This window comes from Rhincodon typus, chromosome 13, assembly GCF_021869965.1.
Source record: "Rhincodon typus isolate 14 chromosome 13, sRhiTyp1.1, whole genome shotgun sequence".
Lineage (NCBI taxonomy): Eukaryota > Metazoa > Chordata > Chondrichthyes > Orectolobiformes > Rhincodontidae > Rhincodon > Rhincodon typus.
This window is the reverse complement of record NC_063344.1, coordinates 57,171,243-57,182,152: the sequence shown is the minus strand read 5'-3', so window position 1 is coordinate 57,182,152 and position 10,910 is coordinate 57,171,243. Positions and strand designations below refer to the sequence as shown.

At 41.1% G+C, this 10,910-nt stretch overlaps 1 protein-coding gene across 2 annotated transcripts in view; it reads left to right on the top strand.

Moving 5' to 3' along the window:
• The first annotated feature begins 10,328 nt into the window (after positions 1 to 10,328).
• The window catches only part of ppp2r3a (protein phosphatase 2, regulatory subunit B'', alpha), a 303,231-nt gene continuing 302,649 nt past the window's right edge, over positions 10,329 to 10,910 (top strand). For both annotated transcript variants that reach the window (XM_048604830.1, XM_048604829.1), the window contains exon 1: positions 10,329 to 10,601. The gene's annotated coding sequence lies outside the window, so the exon portion shown is untranslated. The remainder of the gene's footprint in view (positions 10,602 to 10,910) is intronic.

Below are 10,910 nucleotides of genomic sequence, written 5' to 3'. Positions count from 1 at the left end.
TAAGGCTGGGGTGTCAATAGAGTGGTTTCTTGAGCCTGTACTCTTCCACTTTTCAGCACTTGTATCTGCCATCACATTGCACTCGCAAATAACTCAAGCGAATAAGATCGGCATTCAGACATGCAAATCCAGGCATAAGGTCAAAGAATGTAGTGTTGAACCCTGTAGCTCGTTCATGGTCATTGAATCATACTGCTGGCATCTGATTCTTAATGTAGAATAATATTCAATTCTATTGAGGTAATAATTGAAAAAAAATTACTAAAGCTTCACCTAACTTGTATGCCTCTCATCCTCTGCAAATTGTCTGAAATAATTAATAATTTAATAAGCACAGGAACAGGCCCTTTGGTCCCCAATGTTGTGCTGAACTTGATGCCAAATTAAACTAATCCCATCTGCCCACCCTTGATCCGTATCCCTCCATTTCTTGCTTATTCATGTGGTTATCTGAAAAGCCCCCTTTTTTGCCCCATTATATCTGTCTCCACCACCACTACCTGTAGCAGCACGTTCCAGGCACCACTCTCTGTGTAAAAAAAACTTGCCCCTTATATCTCCGTTGAACTTCCCCCTCTCAAATTAAATGCATGTCCCTTAAATGCATAATAATTATGTGTAGTTTAAAAGAAGTCAGCTTCCAATTTCCTGTCCCTCTTTGTAGGGGACCATATGCCCCTGATCTCGGGAGTGTTTCTCAATTGTGAGATGTGATTGCAGTCAGGAAAATACTTCAGATTCATTGAATAATGCATCCAGTCTCACCACGGTCCTTACCGGAACATCTTTTGAAATTGCATGTGAAACAATTGTTTCGCAATACCTAAAGTCATTTCTGGATTGTGAAATTACTCAATTCAAAATGTCAAAGACTTTGAAAATGTTGCATTTGTCACTTATACATTAACAAAAGACATTCAAATCTTCGGAGTAACAGTCCTTATCAAGGTAGTTAATAATATTTGTGAAGTCTCAAAGCACTACAAACAAATAAAAGAAAGGGTTGAATAATTCTGGAAAATATTTACTGAAGGTGGAAATGTGATACATTTCTGAGTATTTTCTAATTGCTATTGTTTCAAAGTTTACCTATACATAGGGTGGACAGGCATGTAGGTAAGTTTGTGACTCACCAACAGATATAAAATCTCTTCAAAGAGTAGCCAAAGTCACACATAGATATACACCCAGGTGACAAGTGTAAAATCTAACCACATCTGTTTGTATTCAAGTCTATTCTTTAATGGACATATGGAAAATGTTTAATGTTTGTGTCCCATATAGTGGGTGTCTGTTAAACACATCTGTTTCAGATTTATATACACTCCAAAATGTCAACATGAAATGTGTGATTGTAGACAAACTTGTGACCAAGTAGCCAATTACTTTAATCACACCCGAACCTTTTTTTATCATTTATTTCAGCACCACGTATCCTGATCAAATTATACAGGAGTTGCAAAGTTTTAATTTTAAATTGAAATGATCCAATGATTGGGCAATGACCAGAACGCATTTCTGCACTTAATCAGCGGTTGTGGTGAGCATACCAAATCTGCATACTCACACATTGGTACAAATTTTGCAAAAAGAAGCTTCATTGGAAATGAAGCCCATTAGCTTGGACTCCCTAATTACAGGAAGAAATGATAGCATTCTTAGATTGTGTAATCATGATCAGAAAATTTATAAAAAAAGATATATTAGGCTGAACATCTCCTCAATGTTTCATCAGCATTTCTCATTGGGTGTGGAATGTATAAGGTGGACTATTACAAACAAACATGTTGTCCATTCATATGTTAAATTGCGAGCAAGAATGCCTTGAACACTATTTCCCAATGTAGGAAATCCATTGCTAATTGCATCCGAAAAAAATTCAGGGCTGGTAAGTAAAAATAAGATGAGGAAAAGTGAATACCAACAGTAATGTAATTCAGCCATACCTTATTCACTTTTTCTCCATTTTGTTTGCTCAGTTGTTATAAAAAATATATTTTCTTCCAGCAACATGCTGGCATCAATGGGAATTCCCTATCTGAGGTCATTGGAAAGAAAGACCAATGGAGGATTCCAGCTTGCATAAGAAGAGGTGTGTGCCCACCCAATGACTTCGCTGTATCTGCATCTGCAGATGGCAATTAATACATCTCATCCAACAGATTCTTAAGACATGTTCTAGCTCTATACACAAAGGAAACAAGACCTGCTATCCTGTGACAACACAAAGATTTGGCACTGATTGACAAACTGTAATGCTACATACTTCAAACAAACATTGGTAAGACTGAAGCCTTTGATCCCTGCCACAATCATTGACTCCAAACCTCACTGTGGCACTGACTGAGGTTAACCCAGGCTGTTTGCAACTTAATGCCATACTTGACCCTGTGCTGAGCTTCCACATAATCACTACAACAGCTTACTTCCAACTTTGAACTAATAGCTGACTTCATCCTGACTCAGTCAATCTGTTGCTTAAATCCTCTGCATATCTTTATTATCTCTGGACTTCACAATACCAACGGTTTCCACGCTAATCTGCCATGCCCCAGATCCGTAAACAACTGCATCTCCCAGTCGCGAACTATTTCAACTCCCCCTCCCATTCCTCAGACGACATGTCCATCCTGGGCTTCCTGCAGTGCCACAATGATGCCACCCAAAGGTTGCAGGAACAGCACCTCATATTTCACTTGGGAACCCTGCAGCCCAATGGTATCAATGTGGACTTCACAAGCTTCAAAATCTCCCCTCCACCTACCGCATCCCAAAATCAGCCCAGCTTGTCCCTGCCTCCCTAACCTGTCCTTCCTCCCACGACAACAAGGTGCAGGGCTGGATGAACACAGCAGGCCAAGCAGCATCATAGGAGCAGAGAGGCTGACGTTTCGGGCCTAGACCCTTCATCAGAAAAGGGGGAGGGGAAGGGGGTTGTGAAATAAATAGGGATCCCTTGAGGTTTGTCCGGAGGGAGGAGGGTAACTTCTTCAGGTTAGGCATCCTTAGAAGAGGCTTCGCAGTGGGGTTAAGGGTCTAGGCCCGAAACGCCAGCCTCTCTGCTCCTATGATGCTGCTTGGCCTGCTGTGTTCATCCAGCCCTGCACCTACTTCCTCCCACCCATCCCCTCCTCCCACCTCAAGCCCCACCCCCATCTCCTACCTACTAGCCTCATCCCGTCCCCTTGACCTGTCCATCCTCCCTGGACTGGCCTATTCCCTCCCTAACTCCCTACCTGCACTCACCTTTACTGGCTCCATCCCCGCCTCCTTGACCTGTCTGTCTCCTCTCCACCTACCTTCTCCTCTATCCATCTTCTAACCGCCTCCCCCACTCTCCCTATTTATTTCAGAACCCCCTTCCCCTCCCCCATTTCTGAAGAAGGGTCTGGACCCGAAACGTCAGCCTTCCTGCTCCTCTGATGCTGCTTGGCCTGCTGTGTTCATCCAGCTCTACACCTTGTTATGTCAGATTCTCCAGCATCGGCAGTTCCTACTATCTCTTAAATTGCTTTGTTGATTTCATCCAGCCTCGAGAGAAATCATGGAGTGTTGCACCTGAAAAAGTGTCAAGCAATTTCAAAGGGGCATTTTTAAGGGAAAAATACTATGTGAAAACCTGAGCCACTTTGTGTGAGGTAACAGAAAGCAGTCTGGATGTCAGACATGTCTGTTTCCTCTTGCCAGCAATTCAAAAGTACGGGTTAAAAATCAAATGCACTTCTGGCGTATGTGTGTGTCCTAGCCTGATGTTCTAATGCTGTCGTGCCATTCTGCTGTTCTAGTGCTACTGGGCTAGAGTGTTGTGAAGATTGCAACTGAAGGAGACCTACGAAACACCCCTATGCTTTTCATTAAAAAGAAAAGAATGTACAGTCTCTCTCTCCCTCTCTCTCTCTCTGCCTCTGACTGCTGGAAGCAAGTCACCCATCAAAAGCTACAGTTGAAAAGGAAACTGGACAACTCTCCTCACTAAATGTACAGACCACAGAATCTCCAAACTGACTGCTCAGCTACAATAGTCAATGCTACTGGAATTACCCTACTTAATGATCACAAAGTTTTGCCATCTACTCCAAGATGACTAACCAAGACTGATTTGGATTTTTTAAAGTATTTTGTTTAATCCCTTCTCATTTCTAATCTGTGTGCATATGTGTTGTGTTTAATTTTTCGTCATGATCTAGTAAGCAATAAACACTCTTTTTTAACTCGAGAAAGCCTTGTTAACTTGGCTCATTGAGAAACTTATATACATTAGAATTGCAACAAGTATCTACAAGGGAAGGGATCCTTTACTTTAAGGCAACTTTGATGTGACCAATAGGGGGAAGCAGTTGGATAGAGAAAGGGAGCCTAATCCTCCCTTCTCACCTAGCATCATCACAAATTGGGGAACATCACCCAGGAGCTGGTCATAACAGCATTTGGAATCAACTGCAACTGATGAATGCTCTTCTGTCTGATATTCAGGTCAAATTCATAGGTCAGATTGAGACCTTAAGGTGTAGGAGGAAAGATAGACCATTCAGCCCATTTAAGTCGGCTCCACCACTCAATGATAACGTGGCTGATCTGATATTCAAAATACTGATGAAGGGGGAATGGAACTCAGCTCTTTTTCATTTTAAAAGCAACCTGTTTAGGCATGTTATGACACACTTCTGGGCAGTGCTTGTACATAAGAATGTAGGACCTAGGGGCAGGAGCAGGCAGGCCATTCAGCCCCTCAAGCCTGCTCCACTATGCAATACAATCATGGCTGATGTCATCTCCACTTTTCTGCCCACTCTCCATAACCCATTAATCCATTACTGATTAATGTCTATCCCCTCCTCAAATTTACTCAATGTTCTGGCAACTACTATACCCTGGTAGTGAATTCCACAGATTCACGATCTTTGAGAAAAGTAATTTCCCCTCGTCACTGTTTTAAATCTGCTCCCCGTTATCTTAAAACTATAACCTCTCGTTCTTGATCATCCCATGAGAGGAAATGTGTTTACAAAAAATAATTTATTAATTGTTTAATTTATCAAATTGATACTTTAATGGTGCGCATTCCAAAGAAAACTGATTTCTCTCTCTCCTGTGGCTAAGTTCATGCCCGGATGTTCAAAGAAAGGCAGCACACGGGTTGAAGAGGTTAAGATGGGTAACAGGGGAGGAACTCGAGCAATATGCAAGTTCAATTCTGGGATGGGGTGTAGATTTAATGATATCTGGTTAGAAATATAGGTTTGATTGAGAAATAAGCACAAGTAATTAGCATAATCAAGCATAATAGGTATAAACATATGTTATTGATTAAAATAGTGGTCCGTATGAAACAATTGTTTAATCACCAAAAAAGGAAGCCTGAAAAGACACTTAGCAACCTCATAACTGAGCATGAAAGTAAAATGTTAATTACAGGCAAAACAATGGAACCATCAAATTTTAAGAATGGCAAAGATCCTTATCACATGAATGCCATCAGAAAACAGGCTAAGACAACATTCAAAGAGAGAGAAATGAAACGCCTTTACTGATAAACATTTAATGATATTTACTTTAAAATTGAAACAGTTAGGGAGAGATGAACAGAAGATCCAGATACAAAAATGAAAAATCTGTATTGGTAAACTTTTAACAAAAGATTCTTTTAAGATTAAACAAATAAGGGAGAGGTGAAAGGAATACGAAACATCGCAAATAAATTGACTAGATAATAGTTCACAACTTCATAAGAAATCTTCACTGAATAAAATTGGTGTAATGTTAATTGACACAGCACCACTTGAAATTGGGAGGAACCCATAGAAAGAGTTGACACCCATTTTTGCAAAGTAGGAATCAAAATACTACTAAAATAAGAGATAACCAGGTGTACAGCTGGATGAACACAGCAGGCCAAGCAGCATCAGAGGAGCAGGAAAGCTGATGTTTCGGATCTGGACCCTTCTTCAGGAAATTTTGATTTTCTGGCAAATACATTGTTGGTGAGGTGGTGCATCTCTTCTAGTTTGTTGTGTTTAATAATTGCCAATGTGTCATATCGGATCCACAGTTTGGGTTGAATGTGGAGGGAGGGGTGGTGGTGGTGGTGGTGGGGGTGGGGGAGGGGCAGGGGAGGGGGGGTGGGTGGGGGTTTGCTGGGTGATGTGTTCTAGTCTTTCCATGACATTGCAAGATTAGAACACACCACCTTCACCCGCATTCAACCCAAACTGTGGATCCAGTACGACACATTTGTAATTATTAAACACAACAAACTAGAAGAGACCCACCACCTCACCAACAACATATTTGCCAGGATTAAATTCACAAGAGAAGAAGAAAACAACAGTCAGCTTCCGTTCCTGGATGTCAGAGTTGAACGCATGACAAACGGGGAGTTCCAAACCTCAGTATACAGGAAAGCAACCCACACTAACCAAATCCTAACTTCCACAGCAACCACCCCAACGTCCACAAACAAAGCTGCATTAGAACACTATTTAAATGGGCCACGACTCACTGCAACACTCCAGAACTATGCAGGAAAGAGGAAGAGCACCTATACAAAATTTTTGTTACAAACAGATATTCCCGCAACTCCATCCGCAAGTGCCAACTAAATGGACAACAAAAAGAGGACACAGTACACCCTAACACACTGGCCATACTGTCCTACATCAAGAACATATCAGAACTGACAACAAGACTCCTAAGACCACTAGGAATCATGGTGGCATACAAGCCCACAGCCACTCTACAACAAACACTCACAAGGATTAAAGACTCCATTCCCACAACATGCAGAACCAACGTAGTTTACAAAATACCAGGCAACAACTGCCACAAACATTACATCGGACAGACAGGAAGGAAGCTAGCCATCAGAATACACGAACGTCAGCTAGCAGCAAAACAGCATGACAAATCCTCCTTAATATCAGTACATTCAGACAGTGAAGGCCATCAGTTTAACTGGGACAAGATAACCATAGTAGCCCAAGCCAAACATAGACAAGCACAGGAATTCCTAGAGGCATGGTTCTCAACCCCTAATGTACTCAACAAACATAGAATTGGACACCACATACAAACCCGTACAGAACAAAACCAGAAGTGACACTACTCACCATAACGGACCAGACAGTATAAATTCCAAGCAGAGTTGAACAACACTGCTTCATCAAAGGCCGCACTGATGATGTTACCTAGCACGGTGATGAAACATCTGAACGAAGAGCAGGTAAAACCCTGAATATTGATCGATATTCTATTCTTAGCTATTCTTAGATATTCCTAGATGTTCTTAGACATTCTTGAATATTTATAAATAGCATCAAACTGGATTTTGTTAGTTTGATCTTTTGATACTTTTAGCACATACTTGGGAAAAGTGTATTGTCTGTTAGTTTCTGTTCAAAATAGTTAAAATAGTCAATTGTTTCAGTTAAGTGTTTTTCATTGCAACTGCAATGAACCTTAATATCATAACACACTTCCTTGAGTGTGGAAGTCTATTTTCTGAAGAGATAAATCCCAGATTTTTAAAATATCTGGGATGTTTACAGCAGAGTTAAGGCTAATTAAATTTAAACAGGCTGCTTGGAGTATGGTGACACTCTTGGGCAGCTTCTTATCCTATGGGATGATTATGTAAATCTTACAAACCAAAACTTTAGGTGTTTATGAAATTGGCTAGCTTGAATTCGGCAGAAGTTATCAGGGAAATATTGATCTAAATTAGGTCTAGAGTTAGAAGCTATAAATTACTTCATGGAATGGAACAACAAAGGGAGGGAAACTGGAGACTCTGTTGAACAGCCTGTTTGTTATTGCAACATAGTAGTTGATGAGCTATGAGGTTATCTTTATATCCCAATATTATCCAGGTTCAGTTTCAGCACATGAGAATAGGACCCAACAGCACTTTATGCAGTTTATGCAGATCAGGTACTGAATTACTGAATCAGTAATTTGCAGTATCCAGTAAAATCTGTGCCCCTTGGAGTTAAGGGAATGGAGGTGTGGACTAGACAGAGGGGAATGGCTGCATGACAGAGTAATAATGTTAATGGGGACCAATGTATCAAAGGTGGAGCTGAGGATGTTGCTCAGCAGGTTGATAGCTGCACAGATATTGTCGTGAATAAAGGGCCAAAGTGAAGACATTTAGGGAGCAATCCTTTATGTACACATGGTCAGCCTGCGTCACCGCATACTGCCCTCAAAGTCACTGCGGGTGGGGGGGCTGTGGGTTGAGACTGTCACACATCTCCTTCGGGAATGTGTCTTTGCAAAGGAGGTTTGGAGGAAGATGTAGTGGTTTTTGTTGAGGCTCATCCCGAGCAGCTCTGTGACACAGGATTCTGTGCTCTACAGTCTGTTCCCCAGGACATACACAGTGACAAACATCGACTGCACCTGGAGGACCATCAACTCAGTGAAAGATGTTCTTTGGTCTGCCCAAACCTTGTTGGCCTTCTAAAACAAGGAGTTGACCAAAACTGGCACATCCCAGGGTCCAGGACTATGTGCTGAGGGACACACTAACACTTGATGCAGCTACCACCAAAGCACAGTGGGGAAAGACCATTGTCTGAGGTCTTTCATTGAAGGTAAATGGGGGTCCGTTCAGTTATCAAACCCTCATAACACCTCAAAAAGATGAAAATATTAGTTTTGTGTAAGAGAGATCTTTAGTTTTTTTGGGATAGAGTCAAAGTTCAACATTTTGTTTGTTTGATATGCAACTGAGCAGAACCAAACTGCTTATGTGTCAAGGTATATATACAAAGATTTTTATGAATAAAGTATATTTTTGAAATTAAAAAAAAATTGAAAGTGCAGTTGTTGGTGGATTGGAAAAGTTCTTTTTTTCCAACGGTTCAGAGGAAGTGTGGTTGGGAGTAGAAGGGGAATGTGAATTGAATTTGATGCAAGGAAGTGAGCAGTGATTGAAACCAAGCCACACAAAGCAAGAGAGTTCCAGGCACAGTCTCTAGCCTTTGCCAAATGTACAGAGTTTTGACCAGGAATATTTTTAGATGATAGCCATGGCTCATTTGACGGCACTATCACCTCTGAATTACAAGGCTCTAAGTTTAAGCCCAACTCCAGTATTTGAGAACAAAAATGAAGACTGATATCTGATGTCATACTGAGGATGTACTGCAGTATAGGAAGTGCCATCTTTCAGTTGAGATCTTAAATCCAGGCTCCAAACTCTCCTCTCAGATGGATGTAAATGATCCCATGCCATTATTTTAAAGATGAAAAAGGAAGTTGCAAATTTTGTATTTCTGAGCAGTGAACGGTGACACACCACCTTATACAGCAGGATTATTCACACCGCTTTAAAATGTCTGCTCCACGCTTACAGTTCTAGCTTCCAGCAGCTTCTAATATTTTGTTTATTTTTGCTGAGTCCACATCAGATTTAAGGAATCAAGCAGAGTGGACATCAATAATAAACAAACTCATGTTATCAAATGCAGAACAATTAAAAACTACAGGCATTAGCTTCAGTATCCTGGCCAGTACTTATTCAGTTAGCATCACAAAAATCAGATTGTAAGGCTGTATGACATTGTTGTTTGTGGATGTTTGCTACCACATTTGATATATTCCAAGTTCAGCAGCACTTCATTGGATGTAAAGAGCTTTGAGACACTCAGTGGTCATGAAAAGCATTTGTATAAATCCAAGTCTGTATTTTGTTTTATTTCAGGACTGTTTCATCCCAGAAGCCTTGAGTTAATGAAAAACACAATTGACAATAATTCGTATTCCAAATCAGTGACCAATGGCCCCCACTGAGTTGGTATCAGTTCAGAGGCTGGATTGAGATCTCACCACCACCACCGCACCCCACCCCCCCCCCTTCCCATGATTAACTAGTCTATCAGCACCCTCCATTTAGACTTTAAGCTGAAGAATGGCTGAGTTACCAGGTATTAGCAAACAGCAGTTGTCCCATATCCCAGTAAACTCGAAGAGTGAAGAAAACTTGCAGGGAAATTACAAATTATTCACCAGACTGATTCAATATTTTTTCATGATGTTACTCGCATTCTTTCTGAAAACAGATGTCGCTTTACCTCAGAGTTAAAAAAAAACTTCAAGCATGCACGCTGCTTCTGATTTGATTTGCTGAAAGCCATTTTTAGAGTACGTTTATAATAGATCAGTCTGAACTGGTTTTTAAATCCTAGTGTGTACACTTCCATCTCCAGCCAAGTCATGTGCTACTTTCAGTGTCGCTCCAGAGTTTCCAGACTCTGATTGGCTGTCATTAACTCCCTCAGACGGTCCCCCCTTCCAACACCAGCACAATCCTGAGTTCCTCTGAGAAATCTCCTCTACGGCATCTGCCTGCCTGTCTATGACTCTCACAGTTAGAATGGAATAAGTTAAGGAGTTTCAGCAGGGTTGTGCAGTCGGCTCTCAGAGCTTGCCGGTGGAAGTCTGTTCCTCCCTGTTTTTTCTTCACAAGACACCTCACCCAGAAAAGAAAGTAAAAGACCCGAGGCAACAAGAGGAGCTGTCTCAAGACTTTTCTCTTTTTCATAAAACTGTGGTCTACCCTTCATCAGCTAAGCGAGAAGAACATCACTGAAAGTTAAAGGGTATGTGGAGTATGCTTATTTATGTTCTGTGCAAACTATCCTTCATGATAAAAAAAAAGTTGAGCCTTGGCGACTGCTTTACTCAGATGAATTGGAGCAACAGTGCCGCTTTGGTTGTACTTATTGTAACCATGAAGAAAGCCTTTTGCGAAAATCTGTGAACTCCCGGTGGCATGACATTTATATCTAATGCTGTAGGCTTGTTTTGTGTTTAAGTAATGGAGAGAATGAAATTAGAAGCTTCTATCAAAGAGTTTGGGGAGAGAGAGAGAGAGAAGTATCTGGAGAAAGATTTACTGATTCGTAAAG